The sequence below is a fragment of the Caloenas nicobarica genome, chromosome 6, assembly GCF_036013445.1.
Source record: "Caloenas nicobarica isolate bCalNic1 chromosome 6, bCalNic1.hap1, whole genome shotgun sequence".
NCBI classification, from domain to species: domain Eukaryota; kingdom Metazoa; phylum Chordata; class Aves; order Columbiformes; family Columbidae; genus Caloenas; species Caloenas nicobarica.
This window is the reverse complement of record NC_088250.1, coordinates 10,983,807-10,995,382: the sequence shown is the minus strand read 5'-3', so window position 1 is coordinate 10,995,382 and position 11,576 is coordinate 10,983,807.

The window sequence follows — 11,576 nt, the reverse complement described above, 5'->3', positions numbered from 1 at the left end:
CGCCCTTGCCGTCGCTCCCTCCAGCGGCGGCACCAGCGGGGGTGCCCCGGGGACAGGGCTGTCACCCCTCCCCAGCCCGCCTTTTGGGGGCCCTGATGCCCCCAGCCCTGGCGAGGGACCGAGTGGGGAACGTGAGTTCCCTTCCGCGCCCCTCGGGGCCCACGTTCAGGGCCCATTTTGTGGGCAGGGCGGGCGGTCGCTGCCTCGGCTGCGGGGGCCGCTCCCCGGGAGGAACCCACCACACCCACACCCACCACACCCACACACACCCACCACACCCACACACACCCACCCACACCCACACCCACCCACACACCCACACCCACCGCCTCCTGGCGTCGGTCGGCTTTAATTTGCAGAACCTGCACACCAAAATCTTTCAGCACTCTTTCACTGAGAATGGAGCTCCTATCTGCTTCCTGTGCTAACAAAACCCTGAGACAGAAACTGACCAGAAAACAGATGTCGCTAATCGGCATTGCGAGGACAATGGGGTTAAAACGGCATACCGTCCCCATCAATGGGATTTGAGGTGCTTTCCTCACTCCCCATATTGAGGAACCTTCAGGCGTTACCTTCCGGAGTCATGAGATGGCACAAAAAGTGAGTTTTGAGCCTTGATGTTTGCTGAGGAGTGGAACAAAAGCTGGAAAGCAAGGTTGTTATGACTCAAAAACACAAAGCAGATTGGCCCAGGAGGTGTTTTTCAATATCTTGTCATTTTAAAACTAATAATTTACTAGGAGGTGAATTGTATGTAACATGTTGAGAGAATTCCTGTGGTTTGGGTGCTTCTGTATATTGATGAATAGCCTGAAGCTGTCGTGATGTTTTTTAACAGTCACTCAGTCCCGTTTTCAGCTCTAGTGTTCCTACAGCCTAAGCCAGAAGATGGCACTATACGAATAGCTATTCTATACATCTGCCCTCCTGAAAGGAGTCTTGCCTCTCCGAGGATACGTGTGTTCTCAATCCGGCATTCTGACAATGCAGAGAGCTGGCTGGCTGGCTGTACTTAAAGCCAGAAGCACCCGTGTTACAAAACCAGTTGTAGCCTGAAAACTTGTACTATTTCGTCATTTGGGAATCTGATCTTGTATTAAAGTAGACAGGAGGGAACCACGCAGGGACAGTTGAGAGGGAAGAAGTAAAATGGATTTAGATGGAAATTGCTGAATCCGGGTGCCCGGAGATAAGGTTTGGGCATGCTTATGAGGTCCCATCAGGTAGAGCCTCCTGGGGAGTGCTGTCCTTAGGCTGGCGTATGATCCAGGGTGAGCCCAGCACCTTGGTCTCAGATCTGTGAGACCTGGTCACCCGATTTACAGTCCTGGCGGCTTTGTTGCAGCAAGAAGATCTGGCAGGACATATCCCATCACCCACACACAGGGTAAAGGGATAAGGGAGCTGAGAGATGGTAGATCCTGCCCTAAGACAACATAAAGCAAACTTCGTCCAGGTTTCAAGTGTCAGTTCCTGGGATCAGGAACCACCTCAAAGAGCAGCAAACAGGTTGACATTTTCATACCATTTTGGGGGGATAGAAGAGTGGTTGTAAAAAATTAGACATGAAGAACAATTTTTTTTTTTTTTGCACATGCTTGCAGAAAACAGAGTAGAAATAGATACTGCAGCAGAGAGCGCAAATGTGTTGTTTGCCTCCTTCTAGATGCCGTTTCCAGTTTGCAATTGTGGTTTTTTTACAGCAGCCTAATGGGACTTTACCGATGCACAGCATAGCCAGGGTTAAGTGACGTACCCCTTCTTAGCACAATCTAGTCTCTGCACCTCTATTCCTTGTGTGGGTATAGTCATAGATGAATCTAATTCTGATTTTCCTTCTCTTTGTGGTGATGCTTTCTCTTTGTTATGGTCATCTCCCATACCAGTAAATGGCCTGTCCGTCCTTCTGTCCTCTGGTATGGGTAGCTCAGGAGACAGACATGGGTGTAAATTCTCCTGAATTAGTAGCTCTCCCGCCCTCATGTTGTATGGTTAGTGGTAGAGTTTTTCGTCTGAGACTCCACACTGCTAGAGACCCCTGTGTTATACTGGTAACCACTGTATACCCCAGTCATACCAAGCACTTGCAATATCCACCCGTCTCGTATTACAAGTGTTGCCAGTGTGATGTAAAGACACCAAGCCAGCGAGCTCCCTTACAGTGTGTTACTACCCTGACCTGAGGACTAAGTGACACTTGGGCTTTGTTACAAATTGGCTTAGTTGAGTAGTACCTTTTGAGTCACCAGTTTATGTTCTTTTTTTAATGATTTCCATTGTTAATAGGTCATTGCTACAGCTGGAAAAGACTTGTAATCTCTTCCGTGCCTGCTTTGTTTGGAACAGTATCTAACATGCTTACTACAGTAAATGTAATTTAAAGTATTATCTGCTGAAAAAAATGCCTGTGACCTTGCAAGATACAAAGTTAGCAAATAAGGGAGTTGTAGGTTACCTGGAGAAAAAGCGTTCAAGTGAAGCTCTGTGGGTGAGATTGGTCCACCAGACGTGGAGACTGTACAAGCATATTCAACTCAGAACAGCTATATAAAAGGTATTATCTTTTTTTCGATGATAAATTGTTTGCTGTCTTTCATTCCCACTGCAAGTAAAAGGAACTTTAAAGGAATTGAGCAAACAAATCTCATTGCATGCATTTTTTTCTGTCAAATAAGTCACCTACAACTTCCCATATGTATTCCTGAGCTGGAACATGATTAGTCTTGTTACGTCTGCAGCAGCATCTGTTGCCATGGAAGAGTGTTCTCCTCCAGGGCTAGGTGTGTTGGATTTGGTTTTGATAACACATAACTTAATGTGGAAAACTATCAGTTAATGTGGCCCTTGGATGCAAATGTCCTAATTTTTCTCAGAGCTTTTCTGGTGCCATTGTCATGTACTTGGCTTTAAAATAATTGTTGATATCCAGGGTACAAATCTAAAGTGGAAGAACTGCTTATAGGTATATTCTTCTTGGCTGATCAGTCATGCAAAAGAGATCCTCTGACAGCTGGTAAACACCATGTACAAGCCCTGAAGGTGACTTCTACCAGATGGCTGTCAATGTATTTGAATAATAGAGACTCCTGTTAAAAGAGCTGCGGTTACCTGTATTGTTCCATCTTGCTACATGTGATGGTGATAATGCCTGTAAAGCCAAGCTACAGGATCTGGCCAGAAGCTTTGAAAACACAAGGGACAACACTGACCCCTCTCACAAAGCACTTGATTCCCTTTTTAGCCTTTCAGTCTGTGTTGCAAAGATTGTGTCCAACTATTCATGTCTGATATGAATAACATCGAGGTTTGGTTTCTGAGTAGGTTATTTAAAGCTTATGTGCTGTCTTCTTTCAAGAAGAACCAGGTGCCAATTTAGCACGTCTGCCCATCAGGAGACCTGCATGTTCTTCGTCCAACTTTCTTCTGTTGGCATCATAGCGCAGGGCAAGCTAGAATAAGACACAGAGCTCTCAGCTTACTTCTCCCTTGATATGTGACTCTCCTTAGTGTGCCTTTGCACGGAGTCACACACTGTTGGCCATGTGGGTGCGAGACGGTGTGACAGATCATCAGGCTGCAGCTGATGGTTATGCCTTCAAGTGAGCCTCCTCAGGGCATGGGCCCCTGGCAACCAGCGCTCACTCCTCCATCCTGGCGGAGCACCGCAACTGAGCTCTTGCTCTCTGACCACACGTGGCATAGAGGCACACCATTACCAGGAGAGCCAGCTCCTTCAGCATGTGCCTTGGAGCACCAGAGAGCCACCACAGCCCTCCAAGACCTGCCTGTGAGGTCCAGCAATACCTGAGCATCAGCAGGGAGAGGGACAGGGGAGTCAGGTGTATGAGTCTCATGAACTGAGAATGTGACTTGGCAGGCCTGAAGATTGTGGTGGCACCTTGTCTCTCACCACAGGACAAGGTTTTGTTTTTCCCAGGTCTTTTAACAAGAAACTTCAAACTGTCAAGTTTAAAAAAGGGTTGTCAATCCAGGATGCTGAAGTCTGTGCCGGCACATCTTTGTTAGTTGGATAGCTGTCAGCACTTTTCAGCATGTGGCGGTACTGATTTGGAGCAGGACTGTATGAATTGCTCAGTAAATTATTTCAAAATAACTTCTACCAAAGCTCAAGAAGAGCAGCTGTTTCAGAGAGCACTCCTGATGAAGACAGAAGTTACAGCCTGGAGTCCTGGTTTCCTCTGAAGGGATAATTTGTTAAGTCTGGGACCAAAGAAGGAAACTTCAGCTACTTGGGTGTTCACCAGTCTGTGCTCACTTTAGCATATGGCACAGGATAAAAGTTCTCAAAGATGGTTATGAAGAATTCAAAATTTCAGCAAAGCTTGTCTCTTGATCAGAGCTGTTGGCTGCAGACCATTAAAAAGGCACTTAATTTTCAAGTAACATAGATCAGAGCAGCAGGTTGTGAATATAAAAGGCACATAAAGGTATTTGCTCAACACAGCAGACGTTAATATACCTAAGGTACTGCCCAAGTTTGAAAGTATTATGTGAAACAGGGCTGTACAAATATGGCATTACTTCCCAGAACAGGCTACTCTCCATCTGTGTAATCAGTACTGTATTTGTATAAGGATGAAAATTTCCTTCTGTACTTTTTATTATATCAGAATCAAAATGAGTGACATCCTGTGTGGTGGCAATAAGCACTTCCAATAGTATTTTAAGGTGTCTCTTTTCAAGCAATATCAACGCTTCATTATTGTTTTGGTGTTTAGGAGAAAGTAGCTCCATTTGGCTAGTGTAATAGAGCTCAAATGGTAAAGGTAACACTAGATCCATCCTCATTAACCCATCTTTCTTCGATGCTAGGGTTTCCTGATCCTAAATTTGTAGCTTTGTATAATTTCAATTAACAATCACTGAGGGTTTGGATACAGTAGCTTTAATGAGCTACTCAGCATTTCCTCCACGGTTCTTCAGCTGAAATCCAGCCTAACTCAACCATTAACCAAAAACATTGTCACCAATTCAGTAAGCTGGTGTTATGAAGGAGCTTGAGAAGTCTCAGTTTCAGCTCGTGGTATGAATTCATTCCTATACTTTGTGCTAATTGTGTTAGACACAGAGACCAGGAGCTGTTGATCAGCCATGGCTGGTCCAGGCAAATAGGAAAGTAATTTTTCTTATGCCCAGTTTAGCAAGGGGCCAGGAGAGAATTGGTCTGTATGTAAAAATTTGGCAGAAATTGTGTGCTGCATGTTACTACTGAACTGGGCAAATTGACGTAATGGGTTTAATCTGCACTGAGGAAAGAAGGATTTCTTTAACAGGTGCTTTGCTGCTTTCAAGAATTTGAATTAGCTGAGCACCACCCTTGCACAGGTGTAGGCATTGAGCTCAGAGGATGTAGGAGGGTATGCTGGGATGGCTGTGGCACTACTGTGGTGATTAGTGGGGCTGCCTTGTAATTGTTAGGCTGTACTTTGAGCTTGTGTAGATGCTGGCTTGTCTTCCTTGTAAGCCTTGTTTCACCACCACAGCAGACTTGTCATGAAGGTACATCACATCAGACCTGTTCTTCTGCAAATGTGTTCTTGCTGTGTGTGGTGTGGCCTATATGACTTCAACTAATTGCTGGTTTTTATTCCATCAGGGATGTGCAAGCGATGCATCAACCCTTGCTCAGAAGATCAGATATGATCCTGAACACACTGGAGGAAACTTGTTGAGTTAAACAAAGGTAGAGGTGTTTTATTTGTTGCCTTCTGAAAACAAACTTAGCTTTTCAAATATACAGGGATGTTACAGATGAGAAACTCTGAATTAAAACCACTTTTTAAACTAATGAGGCAGCTAATAAGCACTGTTATTTGCGTGGAAGAAAACAACTTGAAAAATGGTTGTGTTCAGTATAGCATGGAGTAAAAAGTGGATCTGTTTGTGTCTTGCAAAGAGCCAAAGAAAATGCTTTCCTGAGCAAACAGTCTGGAGAGCTGGTATTTGGAAGGATAAAATAGAAAACTTATTTTGTTTCTGTTTCTCTGAGTTGATAGATCTGAGGAGAGTAATAGCCTAAGCAGTGAGCATAAAATGCCAATCCCTCATTCCCCCTGGGGTACCAGGTATACATAGCATGTTAACATACACAATGTTCATGTTCTTCTTTGAATGAGACCTCGTTTAGGATATGTGTGTTTTCTGTAACAAGAGTGCAGGAGGCAATTAATCCCTGTTACCTGGGAGGAGTTGTAGCTTTCTCTTATTTTTGCTGGGGCTTTTAGGATTCAGCAGAGCATGTGTTTGCTTGAGCCCTGGGCAAGAGTTTACCGAGGGCTGATAGCCCTGAAGGAGGAGCTTCCTCTAAGAGAAAAGAAACCTTTCCTGAGTACCAGGAACTCTGGAAAACAGTCTAGAAACTTCATTTGCTTACTTTGGGAACTGGATGTCTACGCTATTCTGCACTTTAATGATGGGGTGGATGGCAACTTTTTTTAGTGGTTATTTTTAAGGCCTTATTCTGTGATAATTTCTTGTAAGGCTTTAAAGCTGACCCACAGGCACTCTGTAGCCTCTCTCCAAGCGTTTAATAATATGTGTTGTCTCCAGACATGCTAAACTTCAGGGCAGATGAGGGTTAGTTATGTTGTTACGACTAGCTAATTAGCTAGGTTGTAAGAAACTCAATACCACCATCCATGCTCTAGCTGTGGGCAGAGACCATCACTGTCACGCTCTTTGAAGCGTATGCAGAGGTTGCGAAATGAATGAGACATCTGACAGGGCTTTTTGTGATAATAAAGATTAACTTTGGAGGTTGTCACTGCTGTGTTATACTGACCTTCATCCAAGCTACACCTGGCTGCTGGGTGTCTTCAGTGTTTTCTCTTTCCTTACATTTTGCTGTGAAAAGTTAAGCTTGGCTGTGCTGTAGAGATTTTTAAACAGAAAGTCATGCAACTGTGCCAGTTCCAGAAAGGGCTTTGAGTTAAATAATACTTTCATTCTGAACGTAAACTTTTTAAAAATTGGTCTTACCACAAGGCTCCTTCCCCACAGTGCAAGCATTCTGTGGCTCCCAGCTGCAAGTCTATATGAAGTATGAATTGAGTTTCCAGTCCAAAACTCCCCAGCTGTGATTGGCTTAAATACCCATGAGGCTTGTTCTTCCCCAAATGTAACAAATTATGGATGCTTTGTTTCTTCACCTTTTCACTTCTAAGCCTTCTTTGTAAGATTCATGGCAACCGTGAGAGAGAGTTTTATTGTTCTTACTCTACCTGATGCCTGGGGTTCACTTGTGATCTCTTGGTCCTTGTAGCAGAGCCCTGGAAAAATAACCTCAAGTGTGGCCAGACTTGGTGAGGTAGAAGCAGTGTTACACACTCTGCCTCGCTTCTGATTCTCTTAAGGATCTGCCCTCACAGAAAGTGGATGTGACCTGTACTACATAGAAGTGTCCTGCTAAGTATGCTCAAAAGAGGTTTAAAATTGTTCAGATTGATGTGCTCTGATGCAGACCAGAGGCACAGAAGTCTGTTTCTTTGGCTGCTGGGCATAAAACAGGGAGGTGAGAGAGGAAAAGGTCAGCACAGAAAACAGTGCACCAAGGAGAAATGTTCCAGAGGGCCCTAGAGAATGTAACTGAGGAGCTACTGTGAGGTGCTACTTTTGTCATTGGCTTTCTCAAGACTGTGCTGTCCACCTGTCCTGGTCCCTCTCATAATGTGCTCCTCATTGCCTAGTTTCACTCGTGAGACCATGAAGAGGCCAAGTGAGCTTCAGTGGATGTTTGTGAGGTTGGGCAGGAGCTGAATTCCCTCGGAGTCATACCACTGGCTGCAATTTGCCCTGTGACATTTCTCTGTGCCGAAATGCCTTTCATCCAGCGGAAGACTGTATGTCCTTAAAGAAATAAACAATGTCTGTAAGCTATGGAGACACGGTAAAAAGGAATTTCTGTTTAAAAGTTTAGTTGCAAATAATAATGAAATTGCTGTTTCTTCTAACCAGGGTGAACAATCCCTCTTGAAATACTTTTCATGCTACTGAGGAAATATGCACATGTGTGTTTATTGCTTTTATCAATCTCCCTCATTCATTTCTTAGCACAAGGCCTTTCCAGAGGATTGGCAATAGGCTTGCTTTTACAAGAAAGTTTGATTTAGGAGTTCTGCTACCCATCATTGCTACATTTGTGGAGAAATGAAATGTTTATGAACTAATCTATACCATCCTCCAAAACCATAGGTTTTGTTAATAGAAAGCTCAGTTTAATGCTCTAATAAACTGTGGTCTGATATGTACTGTGCCAATTTATCTAGTCATCTGGATGTGAGAGTGAAACTTCATATTTCAGCAACATTTCAGACTTGATATTGAATTGAATTTAAGTGCCTGAGTAAATGATAAAGTATTGCATTTTTCATTATAAAATAAATGAGGAAATTGTAGGTTACTAAGGAAGCATCTTTTCATCATTACACATTTGAGTACTTCCTTGTATCTCTATGAAAGTTAGCCTCCCTGACATAGGAAGGGTGTAGATTTAAAGCTGCAACAGGTCTGCATGGACATTAAGATAGTGTTTGGAAGAAGACTGTTTGACTGTGTCATGTTTAAAGCCCAAGATTTGGTTGAAAACCCAAAATGGAATAATTGCTCTTGTAATAATGGTATGAGATACCATAAGAGGGGAGCTATGTGAAAAAGGATAGTATTTCAGCGTGGATGAAAATTTATATCACTGGGAGGGTTACATTTGTGGAGTTTGTTCATACAGGAGTGTTCTACATACTGTAGCTTTTTAATCCCTCAGTACTAATATAGAGAAGAAGGATATGGGGGCTGAGAGGGCTCAGTGATGTGAACAGCTGAGTTTGCCTGCCAGAAAAAGGACACCTTTGCAAACTTTCTCTTCTTGGATTTGCCATCATAGCATGAGGGTTGAGGCTAGCAGCTCTGTGTGGAGGACCCAGATGTTGTTATAGAGTGATGTCAGGTGCCTCAGTAATATGGAATAATCACATTTATTGCTGTTGTGTAAAAGTGTCAAGAGATGTCTCCAAATAGATGGCAAATCTTCAGAGCCTTGGGCTAATGCTGTGAGGTGGCAGTGAGTATATATACACTGGCTCCTGCAGTGTTGAGGTGAATTAGTGCACTGTTCCTTCTTACTCTAGGGAAGAGTGACATGGCTGTTGTTGTGCTTCCTTGGTTTCTTATTCTGTAGGTGAGATGGGGAAATGACCAGTGTCTAGCAGCTCCTGGGAGTGAGAAAAGAAAGCTACACAGAGGGTTGTGAGAAGACATGTCTGAGCAAACTTTGCCCCAGTGATCTTGGGGCAGTCGTTGTAGCACAATGTGTACAGTGCTCAGGTGCTGTAAGACCAGTAAATAACTCCTGACACATCAGGCACACTTAACTGCTGTGCTTTGTTGCCCTGCAGAAATGCCTCTTTCTGTCCATCTGGTCTCTATTTCTGCACAGAACTCTACCATCCACTGGCTGGAGACCATGCTTCTAAAGTAAGTTAAAATCTAGTCCAAGACTAGGGAGAACATTGATGGAGTGCAGTGTCCATGCTTATACACTTCTGCACACAAGAGGAAAGCACCTGTAATGTGAGTGGGGCAATTGGGACAGCAGTCTGTGCCTCCCTATCTCTTTGGCAGGTGTTGATATTGTGGATAGCTGTGCAAGCCCACTTGGATCTGGAATACCCCCAAAGCGAAGCCTCTGCCTTTTCCTAGCTGAGGATCCAAACCCTCGAGTGGTGCTAGATGGAGGGGCACTGCTCTTCCTGCAGCTCCCTGCTGTCTGAAATCCATCCCGCTTAGTGCAGACAAGTCCCCCTCTTAGACAGGCTTCTCAGCTGTCCCTGGCTTGGCAGAAACACCTATGGAAATGTCTTTGCTTATATATGTGGTGGTAGCCTGCTGTCAATGAATACAGCCTGTGTCAAGAGCAGAATTACGTTCTTGGGCTCGGTGACCACCTCTCTTCAATTGATCTGGTCTTTCTGCCTTGGTTTTGTATCTTGCCTGCTCCACGGTGCTGGTTGCTGTGTCTAGTGCTGCATACTGAGGGCTTGGTGTTTGCAGCTTGAACTTTCTCTGGGGATTAAGCCCTGCTCCAGAGTTAAACAGTCAGTTGTGTTCAGTAATGGAAAGTATGTTCATTAACAATGTTCTATTTAAAATACAAAGCAAATATAATGATGGCAAGAGGTGTCAGATGACAGGGACTGAGAATTACTTTTTCCATTCAGAGCCTGAGCAAATGCAGGGTGGCCTTCCCCACCTGCTGGGGTCTTCAGTCTCTCTCTACAAGTAAAGGAGGAGCTCAGTCATGGTGTATTGTGTGTTGTACATCAGTACAGTGGTACTTCTTGTGTGGAGTATTTATTTCCTTAGGTGAACAGAAAATATAAGAGGAAGCAGCTTTCTTTGAGGGACGTTCCCAGGATCAGAGCTCTGAGCAATGCTTGTGTTACTCGTATGGAGGCAGTAGGTTGAAACAAGTTCAACCTTTAAATGGTTTTGAGGCAAAATAGGTTTCCCTGCTCTACTACAGATGATGCACCAGAGCTGTTTAGGCATTTCCAAACTGTGCTTTTGGGTTGGGTGTCTTTTGGATAGGATTTACTGATGAAAATAAAGCTGACTGTAGGAAAGGGTTTTGTGTGTTTCAAAAAAAAAAAAGTAATTAAATTTCCAAAACATCTTGTTTCTATGTTTTCGAAATAAATAACAAGAAAGGTTTATGTTGAAGCTCTCACTAGCTGAAAGAGGCTAGTGCACAACAAGTTTGCCATTCTTTATAAATGACTGAATTACTTAAGATCTGAAAAAATGTTCATGTTCTTATATTTGCCTCCATCTACATTTGAGATGGGGATTTTTTAAAATTACAAAAACCTGCATAGCTTAAAAATCCATTCCCTGTGTAGCTCTATGAAACACTTCAAGACTCAGTCTCAATTTAATGGGAGAGGAGCATTCTCTTTGTTTTAATCTGTTTTGTCTGTAAAAAATATTTCTGCTTTAATTTTTGAGGAGTGAGAATAGTGTGGGTAGTGTTACCTTGATTCCTTGCAATTAGAGTTCAGAGAAATACTGTCAGGCTGGTTACATCTCATAATCTGGCTTTTTGTTTTAAACAAAAATAGGAATTTTTTAAAATTAGTTACTTAAAAGTCTGTCTACTTCACTGGTGAGAAGGCATGCTATTTTGTTAGTTGTCCGGGCTTGGGCCCCAAATGTTTTAGAAATTAATAAAACTTGCAATTTCAGAAAAGAAAATATGATGGAAAATTCAGACTTTGCTTTAGGGCTGCATCCAGCCTTGGACTAGGCTGGTTCTGTGACTACATGTCAATGCAGTAAAAAGTAGATTGACAGCATATATGGTGAAATGTTGTTTTGTTGTTTGTTTGTTTGCTTTCCCAGCAACTGAGATCCACAGCTTCTTGGAGGAGGGAATAGCATGGATCATGTGTGTGGGCAGTATGTTGAAGAACAGTAGGGTGTCTAGGTGAGAAACGCCCTCCAGGCTGAGTCTCTATAAATAACTTACTTTAACATATCTCATGATTTTTTTGTTGCCTTTT